This window comes from Lontra canadensis, unplaced genomic scaffold (assembly GCF_010015895.1).
Source record: "Lontra canadensis isolate GAN:19392208 unplaced genomic scaffold, GSC_riverotter_1.0 scaffold20, whole genome shotgun sequence".
Classification (NCBI taxonomy): domain Eukaryota; kingdom Metazoa; phylum Chordata; class Mammalia; order Carnivora; family Mustelidae; genus Lontra; species Lontra canadensis.
Genome location: NW_022631014.1, coordinates 14114405 through 14134637, shown reverse-complemented (window position 1 = coordinate 14134637; position 20233 = coordinate 14114405). Strand labels below are relative to the sequence as shown.

The window sequence follows — 20233 nt, the reverse complement described above, 5'->3', positions numbered from 1 at the left end:
TATCAGTCTCGCTCCTTTAATCACGGACCCATTATTGGGGCATAACAATAGTAATAAATATAGTCCCATAGTAATAAAGTCCCAAAGTGAAAAAAGGTCACAACGTAAAAATATAGTCCCATAGTAATAAAGGTCCCAAAGTGAAAAAAGGTCACAATGTAAAAATACACTTGCCTGTATGCCAAGAGATAAAAATGGCAGCCAAGTCCCCAGCATGTGGTTCACAGCTCATCGTAACTCACGGTTTTAGGTGAGGGGTGTGGAGACTCTAGTTTGTTCAGGATAATCCTAGTTTATGCCCCAGACCAGCTGGCTAGTGGTGTCCCCCTAGCTCTTAAGTGTCATAAGAGGTTCTAATTTTCCCATTTGTGTTTTCCAATATTTCTAAATTCTAATGAACAGAATATGTTTCCTTAATTATGATTTGTAAATGTGCAACACACACACTGATGCTGTTGAGACTGGAACATAATTTACAACAGATTAGTGCTCCTGACCTCCCCCCTGCCCCTAGGTTCTAAAATCAATGGAGGGAGAGTCTTCCCGTCAGTAGGATCTTAGAACCAAGACAATACAACATATAAATTCAGAAATGGGAAAACACAGAAAATCTATTAAATGCTGTTTGTTGTTGTTTTTTAAGATTATAAGACCTAGAAAACTGGATAAAATCAGCTGGGTAAGACCCCTCTGTGTAGCCACGGTCTTACTGGTAGAAGGGGCTAGCGTTTCTCAGAGGTTCCCTGATGAGATGATTAACAAAATAAAAGACTGTGACTGCCAAAGAATCTTCTCCAGGACCGGAAGGGGGCAGGGGCAGGGCTTACTGCCCTTGCTGGGACCTGAGGGGGGTGCGGGTTTACTATTTCCATGAATGGCTAATTTCATTAGGCACGGGGGTAAATTCTATTATTACCCCCCATTCCACAGATGAGGAAACTGAGGCCTGGAAGAGGCATCTGCCCCAGGTCGTAGAGCTGTATGCACAGAGATGGGATTCAGGTTTTCCATTTCGTTCCAGAATGTGCTTCTTAATCACAGTATCATTGCTTCCTGCCTCTTTTATGTTTTTCCCAAGCTGTGAGACTGAGCAGATGAATGCATCAGCAAAGCCCTGATTTGTAAAGCTTTCCCAAGGGCTCGGTGGTCTGGGGTGGGGATGCGGAACGGTGCAGTGGGGAGGACTGGCAAGGAAGGCTTAGCCCAGCTCTCTGCAGCCTCCGCCTCAGTAACGAGGTGTAAACAGAGCACCCACCACTCTATGCACAGTCACTGACTGTGTCTCCCCAAATGGCCACAGCAGCATTTGCAGTCCCAAAGACTCTTCTAGAACCTTGCTGTGCCTCACCAAGAAGCAGAATCTATTTCCCCTCCGTCAACCTCAGCAGCCTTGCTGGCCACCTCAAATATGGTGTTAAACAGATCTCAGTACTGACTTCCTTCTGCCCTCTGTCTTAAGATGCTCACCCCTGGAACCCTGCTACCATGTTACACGGAGGCTCAGACTCTTGGAGAGGCCACGCATGGCTGTATCCGGCCCACAGCCCCAGCTAAGGGCCCCGTCGCCAGCCAGCACCAGCTGTGACATGTGAGAGAGTGAGACAGCAGCCCATCCCAGCCCCAGCTTTCAAGTCTTCCCAGCCCACGCCCTGGCATTATGGAGCAAAGTCAAGGCCTCTTCACTGGGCCCTGCCCCAATTCCTGCCCCCACAGAATTCCAGAGAAGAAGTGGCTATCTTACACCACCGAGTTCTGGGGTAACTTCATACGCCACAGGGCAGCTGGACCGCGGACGAAAACAGAAGAGGCCCCCGCTTGGTCTGTTTTGAAAGTTGTATATGAATTGTTCTGGGTTTCGGGTTCTGATTCTTTGCACAAGGAAGTGGAGCTCCATCCAGAAGGCAGCGGTGGGCCCAGATGGGAGACAGCCAACATCTGTGACCCGCACCTGGGACTCCGGCTTCAGAACGTCCCCTCAGACGTTCTCAGGCCAGGCTCAGCTGGAAGGCAGCTGTCACCCCTGAGTCTCACCTTGAAGTACTGTGTAATGAATCTGCCATGGGGGGATGATGCGAGAACGGCTCCATGGAGCCCACCCCCGCCCCGTGTCACTGAGTCCATGTTCATCCTCAGTCATCTGCAGACAAGAGGCTCTGCCCGAGCTAACACTGCTGCCTCTTGAGGCCCCGGCTTGCTTGAGGTAAATGAAACATGCCAGTGACACTCAGAGGCAACTCTGGAGAGCTCTTGGTCTAGGCCACCCTGTCGCCCAGAACCCACGAGGGAGGAGGAGGAGGACAAAGAGGGGAGCAGCTCGGCTGGTAGGGGTCATCTACGTGTGCTTCCGGGCACGACTTCATTTGGCTACAAGGCCAACCACCAACTGCATCTACAAGGCCAACCACCAACTGCATCTACGGGCACTCTGCGTGCTGCTGCCCACGTGGGATTTGGGTTCAATGAGTTCATTTGGGCTAACGTGGGTTCTGTGGCCATGCTATCTTCCCATCCCCCACTTTGGAAAAAAGATTTTATTTCTTTATTTGAGAGAGAGTGAATGAGCAGGGGGAGGAGCAGAGGGAGAGGGAGAAGCAGGGTCCCCACTGAGCAGGGAGCCCGAAAATGTGGGGCTCGGTCCCAAGACCCTGAGTTCCTGACCTGAGCTGATGGCGGATACTTAACTGACTGAGCCACCCAGGTGGCCCCCCCATCCCTTTTCTTTACTCAAGCTACTGGCCTGAGGGGCCTAAAGGATGGGAGACATGGGGACAGTGCTAAGCCACTCCAGTGGCCCCAGTGGAAGCCAGCCCACATCAGATGACAGAAGCTAACCCCCAGCTGTGGAAGCAAGCCTCGTTCACAAAGAGCAGAGCCAATCCCAGCTGACCTCAGTCATGTGAGCAATAAACACCTGTTGTTATATGCCACCAACGGGTTATGACTATTTGTCAGACAGCAAAAGCTAATTCACACATCTGATTTCAAAACAGCCCTGGTCTCCCAGTCAGGCAACCCTGGTTTTGTTTTTGTTTTTGTTTTTTTAATTTATTTATTTGACAGAGATCACAAGTAGGCAGAAAGGCAGGCAGAGTGAGAGGGGGGGAAGCAGGCTCCCCGCCGGGCAGGGAGCCCGATGCGGGGCTTGATCCCAGGATGCCGGGACCATGACCTGAGCCGAAGGCAGAGGCTTTAACCCACTGAGCCACCCAGGTGCCCCAACCCTGGTTTTTTAAATGGAAAGAAGAGGGGCACCTGGGTGGCTCAGTTGGTTGAGTGTCTGACTCTTGATCTCAGCTCAGGTTATAATCTTGGGGTCGCAGAATCAAGCACTGCATTGGGTTCCATGCTCACCAGGGAGTCCGCTTGGGTTTCTCTCCCTCTCTCTTTCTGTTCCCCCCTCCCTGCTTGTGCTTGCGTGCTCTCTCTCTCTCAAATAAATAAATCAATCTTTAAAAATAAAATAAAAGGGAAAGAATAAAGCTATTAATTCAGTGATTATTTAGGAAGGACCAACCACGCTGTCAGCCCAGTGCTCAACACAAGGGATACAAGGCTACGCTGGTTTCCCCTTTTGCCCAAGACGATCCTAAGGAAACCATGATGCAGGGAATGAGTTACACGGCCCATACTTTGGCAGGTGTCCTGGGGAAGTAAATATTTGGAGAAGCTGTGGGGCCAGTCCCAGCAGGAGGCCTGGCATCCAGCCCTGGGCCTAATGCCAGAAGTGAGTGGCTGTTGGATCTGAGAATGTGGGCGTGGGAGTCCTTGATTAAAAACCCAGGCAGTGTCATGCCAAAAAAGTGCCAGCCTGGGGAAGAAGAAATTAGTCTGGGATAAAAAACGACAAGGCAAGTACGCAAGAACCATTAAGGGATTGTAAGCATGTGTCACTGATGGAAAACCACAGTTAAGGCTGTCTGATCATCAGAAGGGACCAGTGAGGAGAAGGGAGTCCTGCGTGTTGGCCAAAGGCTGGTGCTCAATCTGTAAGTACAGCCAAGTGGGAGCACTAAAGCATGGCCGGCAACCTCTAGAGGTCCAATAGTCACTCAGCAAAAACAATTATTAGTGGGCCAGTCAACCATTCTGGGACTCAGTTTCCTCATCTTTAAAAGGCGGATAATTGGAGCGCCTGGGTGGCTCAGTGGGTTAAAGCTTCTGCCTTCGGCTCAGGTCATGGTCTCAGGGTCCTGGGATCGAGCCCCGCATCAGGCTCTCTCTTTCCTCTCTCTCTCTGCCTGCCTCTCTGCCCGCTTGTGCTCTCTGTCAAATAAATATATAAAATCTTTAAAAGGGGGATAATAAAACCTTCCACACAGAGTAGATGGGAGGATTAAATGAGCCGATTTGGGCAAAATATTGAGAACAGCCTAGAACATCTCTAGTAAACATTCAACAAAGAATAGGTATTAGAATTCTTTTCAGGGGTTTGTTGGGAAGAGTCAATGGGATGTTTGAGGAAGCTCTTAGCACAGTGTAGCTCTTACACATGATTCTCCAAAAGGGTGAGATGTTCAGACCCAGACACAACCACCTTAAAAGAAAATGGGATAAATGCCGTCCAAGACGTGCTGTTTGTGAGGAAGGGTCTGGAAAAAGGAGAAGGTCAGGCACGTCCTCTGTGAGAGGCAGACGTGGCCCTTATAAGGACTCTGCAGGAGGTAGGATTTGAACATACAGTGAAGGAAACATGGGGACTCCCAGCAGAGGAAACAAGACAAAGGGAAGCCCAGGGATGCAAAGGCACAGGGCATATTTGGGACTAGGTGAGTTGTCCATTTGGGGCAAACCCCACACACGTGTAAAGGGGCATGATAGGAACGAAGCTGGCAGGGAGGAGTGGGCACCAGATGCCAGGCTCAGAAAGTAGACACTGTTGATGGGCAATGGTGAGCCAGTGAAGGTTACTGAGCAGAGAAGAGCCACAGGCAAAACTGTATCTCTGGACACCTAATCCAGTAAGTGGACTAGAGAAGGGAGAGAAGAGACTCAGGTCAGTTTATACGGCTGTGTTAGTTCCCGCAAGACAATGAGGACTGAGAGCACCAGCCAGAGGGGATGGGTGGGGGAGAAGGCGGCCCGCAAGGACCCAGACTGCATGACACCTACCCTCCAACTACCTGGTCCATGCAGCTGGTGAGTTCCAACAGGAAACTCCCTTTGCTAGCTTGGTAGGGAGGTAGCTGCCTCAGATTCCTCTGAGTCCTGACAAAATGTTCAAAAGGAGCTGGCAAAAAAAAAAAAAAAAGCTGGCAATTCCATCTGTCCAAACACTTTCACACACGAGCCACAGATTAAAGAAAAATCTGCCAGGCCTCACCCATTCTGCAGGCCATTAGCTGTCCCCCCACTACCCCCGCTCTCTGACCCCGTTCTGGAGAGCAGCCCCCCAGAGAGGACCTCTTCTGCCTGCTCTCTGGCTGCCTATGCTTCTAGAGAGCACAAAGGCTGCCCATGGGGAACCACCTCCTTCCAACAGGCCAGAAGAGGGACACCTTGCCCTTTCCGCCTCCCTCCTGCAGCTATGCTGTCCCCAGATCAAAGGCATGACTACTGTGACCTGCATCCCCAGGCTCAGCGAAGTCATTTCAGAAGGCAGGTGTCAAGCACGCCCTTCTCCGATGTCAGCCTTCTCCTCTGCTCTCTCACTTCTCTCGCATCTGCATGCCAAGGGAAAACAAAGACCTGCCTTCAGAAAGTTCTCCACTCGCTTGGCCTTCACTTATTAAAAATAACCTAGGAAGGCTGGCACCCAGCCACTCCCTGCATTTCCCCTTACCGGACTGCAGAGTCACTGAGAGTCCTCTCCCACCAACACAAAAGCCGCCTGGTGACAAGACAAAGAGGGCCTTTCAGTCCCCAGGAAGCAGCCCAGCTTCTGCCCTGGTGCGGATGCCTTTGAAGGAAGCAGAGGGTGTGGCCTAAACAAAGCCCCACCCCTGTGCACCTGCCGAGGGGGAAGGGCCGGCTGGGATAAATCCAACGCAGACACACAGCCTTCCAAGGGCAGTCACCGCAGCAGGCACTTAGCTCCTCGGTAAGGGGAGGCCCCCTCAGCTTGAATCCGGCTACCAGGCTCGAATGCTTCTTCCTAAATCCTGTTTCTGAACTGGGTCCACAATCTCATGTTTTGTTTTTTGTTTTAACATGTGGGCAGAAGTGAGAAACAGGTAAAGCCGAAAACAAAAGCTGAGGAAAGAGAGACAAGGATTCTGAGTAACCCACATCAGACTATTAGTACGTGAATGTCTCGAAGAGACAGACTGGAAGTGGGCTGAATCATTCGTCAGCTTACGGATAAACTCTTTCTAGGCTATCAGAATCCCTCAACAAAATATTAGCCTTTCAAATCCAACAATGTATAAAAAATATAAATATATAAAGTTGAGTCACAACAAGTGACTCAACTTCATTTCAGAAAGGCTTGGCAGGTTCAACATTTGAAAATCAATGTATATATATCATATTACCAGACCAAAGATGGAAAACCAAACATGCATATCAATTAATGCCAAAAAAGTACATGACAAAATTCAATACCCATTCATGATAAAAAAAAAAAAAACTCCAGCAAATGAGGATAGCAGGGAGGTCCCCTGATCCAATAAAGGGCACGTTTGCAAAAATCTACAGCTAACATCTGATTTAGTGGTGAGAGGCTGCCCTCTTTCCCCCTGATAGGAAACAAGGAAAGGCTGTCATCTCTCACCACTCCTATTCTGCATACTTCTGGAAGCTGCACTAAGCCAAGAAAAAGAAATGAATGACATATAGATTGAAAAGGAAGAAGTAAAGCTTCTTTATTTGTAAACAATACAATTGCCTATGTAGAAAATCTCAAAGAATCTCCATAAAAAGATCCAAGAACTGGGGTGCCTGGGTGGCTCAGTGGGTTAAAGTTTCTGCCTTCTGCTCAGGTCATGATCCCAGGGTCCTGGGATCGAGCCCCGCATCGGGCTCTCTGCTCGGCAAGGAGCTTGCTTCCTCCTCTCTCTCTCTCTCTGCCTGCCTCTCTGTCTACTTGTGATCTCTGTATGTTAAATAAATAAATAAAATCTTAAAAAAAAAAAAAAAAAAAAGATCCAAGAACTAATACATGAGCTTAGCGATGTCATTCACAGGTTGCAAGGTCAACATGTTTGCCTACATTAGCAATGAACAACTAAAACTGAATATTAGAAATGCATAGGACTATTTATGGGAACACCAAAAAAAGAAAAGTATTTATTAGTATTTTTAGTATAAAAAGTATTTATTAGGTATAAATCTAACTTTAGAGACTGCTCAAACTACAATAATGCTAAAAGAAATCAGAGAAGACCTAATAAGTGGAGAGGCAAAACCTGTTTATGGATTGGGAGATGCAACACTGCTAACATGCCAATTCTCCCCAGATTGATATACGGATTCAACAAAATCCCAACCAAACCCCAGCAGGCTTTACGGGTACATGTTGACGAGCTGATTCTAAAATTTACATGGAAAGGCAAAGGGGTTACAATGTGGGGAGAGGGACTGACTACAAAGGGACAGCACAAAGGCATTTTGGAGGGTGATGGGGCTGTCCTCTATCACTCTGTGGTAACAGAGACATGACTCTACGCATTTGTTGAAAGACAAAACTCTTCTAAAAGTTCTGATATGAATTGTGGTGATGGCAGCACAGATTCTATGAATATACTAAAAACCACTGAGTTGAACACCTTAAATGGTATGGTATGTAAATTATATCTCAACAGAGCTGTTACCAAACTCCACCCACCCCCGCCCCGCCACCGCAAAAAAAAAATAAATAAAAGTCTGCCGGGAGATGGTGCAATGATGCTGCCAAACCCCAGAGTGGGAGGTCTGGGGACAAGAAAAAATTTAGTGCCCCCAGCCCTCACTACACTTTGTAAAGCTTTACTGTGCCATTTCCACAGACCCTCCACCTTTTTTTTTTTCTTCAAAACTCTGACCTTTTCTCTGCCCTGGAATTTTATTGATCACGACAGAAAAACCTTCCAGAAACTCCCCTGCTATGGAAATGGCAGAGCCCCCAACACTCACAGCTCACCCACGCCAGGGTCCAGGTGTTCTTGAACGTACCCAATGACTCTCACTCTGATCCAGCACGCACGTCCATACACCTAACACTGAGAACAACGGGGAATCTTGAACATTTGCCTCCTACTGCTCAGGAGAAAAATTTGAGACCAAGAAAAGCGACATGACTGACTTGGGAGTTACCCAGCTGACAGGTGGCAGACACAAAAGCGAAGCCTATGTTCTTTCTTCATCGTCTCGATACCTCTCTGTTGGGTCAAGAATAGAGCCTGGCACATAGGACACGTTCAACACCAGAACACCAAGGGCAGAATAAAAGTTCCACGTACCCCGAACGAGGGAGAGTGAGTTCTCTCCGCATTCCGACACTGACCTAGGCCAATCTAACTTTTCCATCAAAAGGACCAGCACGGAACCCAAGAAATAAGAAGGGGACACGCAAAGGGGAAAAGAGGATGAAGACCTTGTAGGAAACAGGACTGTTATCAATATGAAGAACAGACGCCATTGATTCCTGGAGAAAGGGGTAAAGTTCTCACCAGGCACTGAGAGGAGGTAATAGAATAATTAACATTTCCTCAGAGCTCAAATGCTTCATACAGGATCTAGACAGTAGCCTAGGGACCAGGTGATATCATCATCCCCATCTCACAGATGAAGAAACTGAGGCACAAAGAGATTTAGGTGACTAAACCAGACTCTCACTCCAGCAGTGGGGATTTCACTAGCTATGTGACCCGGGAAAGCTATATGACCTGCCAGAGTCTCAGCTTTCCCATCTGGAATGTGGGGATGACAAACAGTACCCCATTTAGAGGTTAGCTGATCCGAGGTAATACTGGAAAAGCACTGAGCACAGCACCAGGCACAAATTACATGCTCTACATGTATTATGTGCAAAATAAAAGCCTCACTGGGTCCACGCAACATTCTAGTATGGTGAACAAGCTGCAGGCCGTGTATCATAACATTCTTGGGTTATCACCGCTTCTTCCTTCACTGAATCTTCTCGGAAAGTCTCTTTCGGTGTGTGAATGAGAAGCTACAAAAACCACCACTTCATCAGCTTCCCTTTTCCCCCCAGCGGGGAGGGGGCTCTTCCTGAAATGCTTGGCCTTTATTTTTCTTCAACTTTCTGCTTGGCCCCAAGGAACAGAGATGGATATTGACTTAAAGTGGACATCTGTTCAGGGTACCTGGGTGGCTCAGTGGGTTAAGGCCTCGGCCTTCAGCTCAGGTCGTGATCCCAGGGTCCTGGGATCGAGCCCCGCATCAGGCTCTCTGCTCGGCAGGGAGCCTGCTTCCCTTCCTCTCTCTCTGCCTGCCTCTCTGCCTACTTATGATTGCTGTCTGTCAAATAAATAAAAAGGGGAGCCTGGGTGGCTCAGTGGGTTAAAGCCTCTGCCTTCGGCTCGGGTCGTGATCCCAGGGTCCTGGAATCGAGCCCCACATCGGGTTCTCTGCTTGGCAGGGAGCCTGCTTCCTCCTCTCTCTCTGCCTGCCTCTCTGCCTACTTGTGATCTCTGTCTGTCAAATAAATAAATAAAATCTTAAATAAATAAATAAAATCTTTTAAAAAAATAAAAATAAAAATAAAAAATTAAAATTAAAATCTTTAAAAAAAAGTGGACATCTGTTCAGGGGCAGACGGTCTGTGTGATTTGAATATTTATTATCTCAGTAATTTGTACTTTACTTCTTCTTAAAGGAAGAAGGTGACAGAAGGGGACTTGGTAAGAAATGTCAAAGAGGAAGGGAAGAGCAGGGATTTGCACCAAGTAGGAACTATGAACACAGTGCTAAAGTATCATTACGAAGAACAACAAACACGTACAAACTTTCAAAGTCCGTGCAAAGTTAAGAATAAAAATTTAATCTGAAAAGCTTAGGTTGGTCATTAGGACTGAGAGGGTGGAGAGAGTTTCCTGGAAACAGACTCTGGAACAGGTCTCCTGCCCCAATTGGCAATTGTGGGGCAGATACCGACTGAGAAAAGAAGCAAATAAGTAATTATGTATTACAGAATCCCATGCTATGACTTCTAATATGTGTGTATATATACGTAAAATCAAAAAGCAAGGTGAAAAATATCAAAAAGCAACAAACAAACAACTGGTTTGTTGAAATCAAGTTCCAAATAAAAACTTTATAGTTTTTGCCCACCTTATAATGAAGGGCTCAGGCTGACAACACACAGGCCACTGATCCATCTTAAGATCACGAAAATAGAGATAAAGAGAGATCATGTATTGCCTGATGGAAATACACATCAGCACCCATGATGTGGTCTTGCGACAAATCTGAGTCTGATGAACTGCCAATTTCCAGGAAACACGGAGGACTGTAGAACTTCTTAATGACACCATAAGGATGCACTCAGACACATCTACTCAGTGGGAATGAACCACAGGAATGAATGAGTAGGTGTGTTCAAGAAATAAATTAATAAGGAAAAAGAAGGAGGGAAAGAATGCACAGATTAAAAGAAACTTGAGAGGGAGCCTGGGTGGCTCAGTCAGTTAAGTGTCTCTTGATTTGGGCTCAGGACTTGAGATCAAGTCCCATGTTGGGCTACATGCTGGGCGTGGGGCCTGCTTAGGATTCTCTCTCTCCCTCCGCCCCACCCCCACTCCTGCACGTGCTCTCTGTCTCTCAAAAATTTTTAATTTAAAAGTGAGTACATAAAAGATGGGGCACCAGGGTGGCTCAGTGTGTTAAAGCCTCTGCCTTCGGCTCAGGTCATGATCTCAGGGTCATGGGATCGAGCCCCGCGTCGGGCTCTCTGCTCCATGGGGAGCCTGCTTCCTCCTCTCTCTCTCTCTGCCTGCCTCTCTGCCTACTGGTGATCTCTGCCTGTCAAATAAATAAATAAAATCTTTTTAAAAATAAATAAATAAATAAAAATTAAAATGAGTACATAAAAGAAACTTGAGAAACATATAAATGAAACACGATAAGTGGTTTTTGTTTGGATCTTCATTTCAACAAACCATTTGTTTAAACACACAATTGAAGAATGCTGAATAGACTGGATATTTGATGATGTTAAAGAATTATAGTTAGTTTTTTAAGCTGTAACAATAGTAATCTAATGTAAGTGTTTGTTACTAAAAAAGAATGCATACTGAAATATGGCGTCTAGGACTTACTCCAAAATAATCTGTGGGGTAGATCAGAGACAGAGATGAAACAAGGTTGGCAATGTATTGGTAATTGTTCTAGCCAGGTGATGGGTTGGAGTGGGGTCATTGTAATATTCTTAGCAGGCTTATGCTGAAAATTTCCCATAATAAAAACTTTAAAAAGCAAGATACCAACAATGTGTATAAGTGAACTATACCCAATTTATCCTTTTACACTTTGTGAATTCTTTGTTGAGAGAGCATGGGAGTGGGGAATGGTGGGGTTGATGGGAGGGGGGGAGAGAGAGAGAGAGAGAGAGAATCACAAGCAGACTCCTCACCCAGCACAGAGACGGATGCAGGGCTGGATCTCATGACCCTAGGACCAAGACCTGATCCAAAGTCAAGAATTGAACTCTGTGAATATATATAATTATACATAATACACATTATGTATTGAGTATATATTATATATCATATGTATATTATATATTTTTAAAATGATTTAAAATGTAAAAAAAATAGCAACTGTAGCAGAGATGGCTAAGTGATACCAAAATTTGTACTCCCCCTTCCAAAGTACAGAGCTGTAGGTAAGGAGTGGTGCCTAGCCAGGGAACAAGAGGAAGGGTTATTGTGTGAAAGCACTGGAATTGAGGGTCTATTTGTTATAGAAGCTAGTGTTACACTATTACAGCAAAGAACTCGAAGAAATACTGGGAATGAAAAGAAGCTTATAATGAAGGTATAAATTAGCAAATTCTGAATACAAACAAAATTGACCAAAGTTGTTTTAATAATACCTTCTAATTATTAGAATTTATAATGGTCAATAAACTGGCTCATTCATTTGTTTCCATGACATTTCACTATCTATATGGGATCATATACATGCTGTAAATTAGAAATCACTTTGAAATAAACAAAATAACATACATATCCTCTGAGCAAAAAATCCTCTCTCTTGGAATTTATCTTAAGAAAGTGAATGCTAACCAGAAGAAAGCTCTAGTATTGTACAACAACAGAGGTTGACAATTTCTTTGTTTTTTAGCGACAAGTAGGGAAGGGAAAAGGGAGAAAGAGAGAATCTTAAGCAGATTCCAGGCTTAACATGGAGCCTGTCGCAGGGCTCCATCTCACGATCCTGAGATCAGGACTTGAGTTGAAATCAAGAGTTGGATGCTCAACAGACTGAGCCACCCAGGCACCCCCACAGGTTGACAGATTTTTCTTTTAAAGGACCAGTAAGTCAATATTTTAGGCTTTCAAGGCCATACAATCTCTGTCATAAGTACTCAGCTCTGCCACTACAGCCCAAAAGCAGCCGTATGCAATACACATAAGTGAATGAGTTTGGCTGTGTTCCAATAAAACTTTACTTACAAAAACAGGGGGCAGGCTGGATTTGGATGCAGGGGGCTGTAGTTTGCCAACCTCGGCAAATGTTCAATGTAATATCATTTATAGTAGCTAAATGCTCAAAAACAACCCACATGTTCAAAAGTGAATGGTTAAGTAAATTAAAGAATATCCATTTCAATGACTGTACATATTATGCACAATTACAAAGACTTTATAGCAACAGACATGTTAGTAAATAAGGAATTTTGTAATTAAAAAAAAAAGAGGAAGCAGAATCCATGATTATAATCAGTAGGATTACAGCTCCACAAACTTCATGTACACACTCAGACAAGGACCAAAATAGATCTGTGGAATCTGTGGAATGGTGAGGCCATGGGTGAATTTTGTTTTTAATTTCTGTGGCTAGCAGCAATTCCATATTCTACCACGACCGAAAAGCCCATTTTGTGAACTGACCAAGAAGCTTTCAAGCCCTCTACCTTCCTTCCCAATGCTGGGCCTTTGCAAAGGCTGTTCCCTCCTCCCAGACACTCCCGCCTTCTCCTCTCGCCTTGCCCCTTCCCATACTCAGGGGAGGTTCCTTCCCTAGAAAAGTCTGACTTATGGACTAGGGAGGACCCCTGTTACCTGTGCTCACAGCGGCCCCTACTTCCTCCTTCGTGACACTCACCACCCTGACACTAACCACACTTGACTCATCCAGAGATGCTCCACCTTGCTCATTTTTACTTCCCTGGAGTCAGGGCTGTAACTTACAAATGCCGTCAGCCAACCAGACAGTCGTTGTGGAGTAGTTATCTTTCCCTGCCCTGTGCCATATGCCGGCATCAAAACTTCAGAAGGGTGTCAGCAGCATGGAAGAACATTCCAGAGACAGGAGTGGTGCAAACCTTAAAGCGCTAAGAACCAACGGTTTGTGGGGCTGAGGCGGAGGGATGGGGAATCAGATGTGTTCGGTATCACTGCCAGAGCGGAAGTCAAAGACAGCCTGTGAGTCCACCACCAACGGCTTTCAGTTCTTTTATGAACTCTTCTAAGGAATGCTCCACTGCTCTCACTCTTGATGGCACAAAGGACAACAGGGTGTGTAAAAATACTTAAAAAAAAAAAAAAAAAGGAATTTAGAAGAGGAGGGCTCTGACGGTAAAAAAGGTTGTAGGAATATCTTAAGCAATTTTTTTTCCTTCATCAGTTTTTCTTTTTATGTATTCCTAAGAGTATATAGAATTCCGATTTAATTAAGTCTAAAAGAACTCTTTGAGGGGTGCCTTTTGGTTCAGTTAGTGAAGTGTCCAACTCCTGATTTCAGCTCACATCATGATCTCAGGGTCCTGAGATCAAGCACCCTGCCCCCCATCACACTCCACACTGGGCATGGAGCCTACTTAAGATTTTCCGTCTTCTTCTCCTTCTGCCCCTCCTCTCCCCTCTCCTCCCCTCCCCCTCTCTTCCCTCAAATAAATAAATAAATAAATACATACATACATAATAAAAGTAAGAGAACTCTTCCAATGAGCATAAAATAAAAATTCCAATAAGAGAAATGTCATCGAATTACCATTTTCTTTTTTTCTTAGCCGTGCCTCAGAGGTAATAAAACCTGACACCTGTTCAGGGTCTGGATTTTGTGCCCACAGGGGAGACATGGACCTGCCCTGTTCATCACTGGAGCCTCAGAACAGGCATATATGATGAAGTGCCAGGAAATAGCGCCCTGCCAGCCAAAGGGCCACGACTAGGACCCCACCACAGAGTTAGCACCTGAGCCAGAAATAGAAATCCAAAAGTGAGTTCGCCACATCTGGCACTGGATTTGTTTAGCCTTTAATCCAATTCTGTAATGCCACTATTCAGCGTCTGCCAGCATCGTGTTAAATTCGGAATCCTGTCCTGACAGCTTGACACACTGACAGACACTTCCCTCATCCCTAGGCTTGTTTCTGTTTGCTCTGGCACAGCAACCCGCTGTTTTCACAGTGTGAGTCAGTGGAAACCTGTCAAATCAACTAAATAGGAAAGAGAGGTGCTCTCACACCAGCAGCCAGGGCAGTGAATGTCACTTTACCAGAAACTCCAGGCCGGGCATCCTAGTCTCTCCCTACTGGGGTCTCACCTGCATATTCCTCATCCTCTCCTCCCTCCGCAGGGAGACCCCCCCACCAACATCCTGGCCTGAAGTTAGTGCTGTGGGCACGCGGTACTTCCAGGCCTGGCACAGGGGCCCTTCCCATAGCGGGGCCCACCCCCAGCCCCTCACAGGCATCTCCCCACATGGCATTACCACACCTTCTGAGGAAGATCCAGATCTCAAGCATTTCATGTGGGCTGACTTTTTTGAAAGGAGGGGTATTACCAGGGGCTTTGGCAAGAAAATATACTTTCACTCATTAAAAACAAAACTAAACTGGGCACCTGGGTGGCTCAGTCGGTCAGGCATCTGCCTTCACTCGGGTCCTGAGATCGAGCCCCACGTCAGGCTCCCTGCTCAGTGGAGAGTCTGCTCTCTCCCTCTCCCCCTGCTCTTGCCCTCTCTCACTATCTCTCTCTCTCTCAAATAAATAAATAAAATCTTAAAGAAAAAAAAAAAAGAACTGCTGTGAAGGAATCAAGACTGGGCAAAATGACAAGGTGGTGGGGTTAGGGCAGTGTTAGGGGGACGACTTCAGAGGAGGGCAATGGAGAAGGCCTCTCAGGGGCAGGACAGGGAGTGGTCTAGCGGGAAAGCAGGCCGTCTCTACCCTTAGATTGGTTTCTGTTTCCTGATCTGTAAAATATTAGAAATAGGGCCTTGGAGCCTTCACGTATAGCTGACAGAAAAGGAAAGAGTAGAAAATCCTGCCCCTTAAAAGCCTCCAGCAGGAAGCGACAAATACCTCTTCTACTTGGATTCCACTGGTGAGAACTAGAGGCAGAGCCACGCGGACACAGCCGGCAGGAAATATCTGCCTATACATCTGTCCATCAGGAACCAACCCACACCGCAAAAGAGGGAGCGTGAGCTTGGGGTGAAAAGCTAAGTATCTGTCACCGCACTGAACCCTGTACCACAGTAACTGACTGCACAATTACGGTGAATTCCGATGCTTGCAATGAAATATGAAAAACAGTAGTACCTAAATGATAGGGGAAGGTCGGGAAGATTAAGTGAGGTCATTCCTGTCAAGTTCATAGAACAGGAAATAGTAGGTGACGAGCCCTCAGGAAAATTTAGCCATTGTCCCAAGGATGTCACATGTGAGCTAAGTCTTTCTTTTTTGTCTTTTTGTCATCGTTGTTTTTTTGACTAGGACAGGCAGTTAAGTTCCACATAAACAATTAACTTTGGAGAGGAAGTTTACAAAAGGGTCTCCTAAGCATAAAAATTGAGATAAGGCGTATGTCAGGATCCAAATGTGTTTTCTTCCCCTTCTTCTTCCTTTGCATCAACTGTGGCTATAAAACACTGCCCTCCAAACCAACTTTAATGTCCAGTGATGGGGGGGCTCTGTCCTGGATTCTTTGGAAATGTCAAGGTCATGAAAAACAAAAAGGACTCGTCCGGCTTGAAGGAGATTAAGGACACAGGACAACTGAATATAACTCATGATCCAGGATGGGATCCTAGAGGAGAAAAAGGACATCAGTGGGTCAACTGGCGAAATCTGAATAAGGCTGGTGGGAGAGATAATAGGGCTGGTGTCAGTAATATCCTGATTTAGGAAATGCACACTGGAGTATTCTTGGACAAAAGAACATGACGTCTGCGGCTTACTCTCAACTGATTCAAGGAAAAAATAATATATATGTATATATATGCAAAATGATTATTAGACAAGTGTGTTAAAAGGTTAACAGTTGAGAATCTGCGGGGGAGGATATATGGAGAATTCTTTGTACTGTTCTTGCAAAGTTTCTGTAAATCTGGAATTATTTATAAATTAAAAGTATAAACGTATTTATAATTAGAGACTTAAGTCACAGGGCACATCTCCAAATATATTTTTTTAATTTTTATATATTTTTAAAATTTTTATTTTATTTGAGAGAATGAGAGAGGGAACACAAGCAGGAGGAGCAAAAGAGGCAGAGGGAGAAGTCGGTTCCCCACGGAGCAGGGAGCCCAATGTGGGACTCCATCCAGGACCCGGGAATCATGACCTGAGCTGAAGGCAGATGCTTAACCAACTGAGCCCCTACAAACATTTTTTAAAAATTGCAACTATTTCACAAGCAGGGCTAACTCGATCACCTTAAGACATATTTTGGGGGTACCTGGGTGGCTCAGTCATTAGGCATCTGCCTTTGGCTCAGAGCATGGTCCCAGGGTCCTGGATCGAGTCCCACATCGGGCTCGGCAGGAGGCCTGCCTCTCCCTCTCCCACTCCCCCTGCTTGTGTTCCCTCTCTTACAGTCTCTCTCTGTGAAATAAATAAAATCTTAAAAAAAAAAAAGACAACGACATATTTTGGGGCTGCAATATCTTATCTTTAAAAGTTCTATAGAATGCTATAAAATTTACTTGGCAATCTAATGGTTTGGGGGAATTGGGGACATTTCATTCGATGCCCGAAGAAAGCCAGAAGCAGTTCTTTGGAATGTACTTTTCATCTTTTGTCTCTACTCTGCATCTGAGAATGACTCTCCGATGCTCTCTTCATGTTTGCTCTATCTTTATGGTCCTGCTTTTCTCAGCAGAAATTCAAGGACTGCTTCTCTTTTTGAATAAGCTATTAAGGAAAAAGCTGTACTAAAATAAAGAAGATTGAGATGTAATTGCCATCCAGAGTGTCAGGGGATGGCCATCTCTTCTCTGAAACACTGTTCCTAGAAGCAAGCAATGCCTCTACACGGAGAAAATAGTAAAAGTCTACAGTCTATGCTGCTAAGGATTTTTAGAATTTAACCACAGTGGAAAGTCTTGAACTGGCTGTACTAGTTTCCTGTGGTTGCTGTAAAAAATTACTATCAACTTGGTGGCTTAGAATAACAGAAATTTATTCTTTCACAAGTCTGTAAATCAGACCCAGAAATCAGTATCATCCGGCTTAAACCAAGGTGGCGACAGGACCTAGTTCTCTCTGGGGACTCTAGGGAGAATCCATTCATTGCTTCTTCCAGCCTCCGGTGGCTGCCTTGGTGTCCTTGGGCTCATGGCCACATCACTGCAATCTCTGCCACATCTTCATGTCACTGTTGGAGAAGGTCATCAAACCGATGTGACCACCAGTTGACCTGTAAGCTGGACCTGGGCACTCAGAGGTCCTTGCCCCTTCCCTGTCCTTGGAATGTGGGTTCCACTGACCCTTCCCGCTCCTAGAGGCTGCTCCAAGGACACAGCCTTGAGACAGTGAGGCAATGTTGAGAACATCTGGACCATATATGTGACTGAACCCAGTTAAGGCCTTGATGTAAACTTTTAAGGTTTGTTGGGCAGGTGCAGAACTGACTCATCTTGCTGCTGACCAAGAAAAGCCTCTTATCTAAGTTCCCTTTGTTTATTAAATGAGCCTCCTTCCTCAGCTCCGCCTCCCCTCCCAGTATGGAGGCTGGTTTCCTATTATTACACCTGGGGAAGGTAGGAGAGGGTTTCAAAGCCAACAGTCCCCATCCCCTTCTCCTTTGTGTGTCTCTTCTAAAAACACTTGTCATTGGACTTAGGGACCTCACAGGTAATTCGGATAAATCATTTCAAGACCCTGAACTTCATTACATCTGAAAATACCCTTGTTCCAAATAAGGTCACGTTCACAGGTTCCAAGGGTAAGGACGCAGACCTGTATTTTGGGGGCCGTCTTTCAACCCACTAAACTGGAAAGTAATTTTTCATCCCTAAATCACAGCAAGCAACTGTATGTTGAAGTAGCAATCACATCTCTAAATGTGGGACAGATGTCACCACAAATTGTGAGAGTAGGTCAGCAAGGAGACCCCGTTAGATCCAGGGGAATGCACGTTATGCGGCAGAGATTTTTTTCCTCTGACTTAAGCGGCGGTCAATAAACAGGATGTACTGCTCAGTAACGGTAATATTTAAGGAACCCTCGTAAAACCAGGTCACATCAATACGAAGGTTAGTGGGGCCTCTTTTACCTTTTCCACGTGAAACTCACAACAGTATGTCAAAGAGGCCCCAGCTCTGAAATCAAATTGCTTTTCTCCAGGAAAAATTCCTGTGGTTCTGTTCTTAAGTTTTTCCAAGGAGTTAAAACAGATATAATCAAGTTATCTATAGTATGACGGCAGTGACATTGCTTATCATTCCCTTCTAAAAGGTTACATAAATACTTCTGCTCCCTATTGAGTTTATTTTTCATCCAGTACACGTTGATTTGTTTTCCTCTCCTCTTGTTTCAAATAGGAAATGACAAAAAATAAGAGGACTATTTAAGTGGACCTCAAAAAGTAATGTCAGAAGTCTGGAAGGCTGAGCAGCCTGGCACTGCAGATCCAGAAGGGGCCTGGGGCAAAAATACTGATAAGCCAGTTTTGCGGGTGGAAGCAGTCTGCAGTCAGCTGGCCCCAGACTGCATCAGCTCAGAGCCTCAGCAGAGATCAGAATGACGGGAATCAGAATGAGGGGAAGCAACTCCAATGGCTCGGTTTAACCAGGTCGGTGCACCAATGCCCAGGCACTGCAGGGGGCGCTGCTGCTAACCCCGCCCACGTGCACTAATGATTCCCCCTTAAAAAGCTGCAGCGGTCTGGCTCGGAGGTTCCTGGGAGTTTATCTACTCCCCACCACCCCAGGTCCGCAGTCAATAAAGGGTACAAAAGCCCAGCTCCCCAGCCTCAAAACAGGACAATCTCTAGAGTGTACTCACTTTCCAGAGATCCCTGAAACATCAGGCTGATGCTTAGACTTATAAAACCCATCTTTGGCTCCTTCTCCTGCCCCTGCCTGCCTCCCTCACTCAGAACCGACCAAATGCACAAGAACATCTCTAGCTCTACTCTACCGGAGCGGACTTCAACACTCCCTGTGATGAATGTTGGGAAATTCTAAGAAAAATGCTGGTCACACAATTTTCTTGTTCCCTAAACTTTCCCAGTTCTTAATATCTTAATGCTAAGTGGAACTCTGAACACCAAACACTAAGCAGTCTTGGATGTGGAAGACGCCTGACGGCCTGAAGGAGAAGATCACAAAGTAAGGTCTGTCACGCTCACTTTTGGAACAGATGAAAGATTTCCAAGAACGGGCCACATTTGGTCCAGGAATTCTATTTTAGGGCCTTCTCCTTCTGATATTCCCGTACATGTACCAAACTGTGTTACATACAAGGCTATCTGCCACAGCACTGCGCGAACAAAAGATTGGAAATAACCCAAGTGCTGTCAGTGGGGACTAATTCAATAAATGATGGTAAATCCATTCTCTGCAAGGCAATGCAGCTGTTACAGAGAATGAGAACTCTCTTTGAATGGACATGGAATTAGCTCTAAGATGGAAAGCTAAGTAACAAAAGTACACAACAGTGAGTTTAAGTATGCTCCCATGGGAGGTGAGAGAGGAGACACACATGCGTGCACAGACACACACACACAGACACAGAGAAGCACAAAATAATTCCTGAAGGATATACATGAAACTGGTATCACTGGTGGCCTCCAGGGAGGGAAAGTGGAAACTGGAGTTTTTATACTTTTAAAATCTTGATCTTGTTATCTGTTTTTTTTAAGACTGATGTACTTATTTAAGAGAGAGAGAAAGAGAGTGA

General features: G+C 45.6%; 1 protein-coding gene and 1 long non-coding RNA gene across 2 annotated transcripts in view; both read right to left on the bottom strand.

Annotated features, from left to right (window-relative positions):
- The window catches only part of CMTM7 (CKLF like MARVEL transmembrane domain containing 7), a 57880-nt gene that overhangs the window by 27145 nt on the left and 10502 nt on the right, over positions 1 to 20233 (bottom strand). The gene's annotated exons all lie outside the window — the stretch shown is intronic.
- LOC116869690 lies at positions 139 to 20060 on the bottom strand. Its single transcript, XR_004383089.1, has 3 exons — positions 20050 to 20060; positions 14818 to 14822; positions 139 to 446 (listed from the first exon to the last, which is right to left on the bottom strand). It is a non-coding gene; the product is annotated as an uncharacterized LOC116869690 (long non-coding RNA).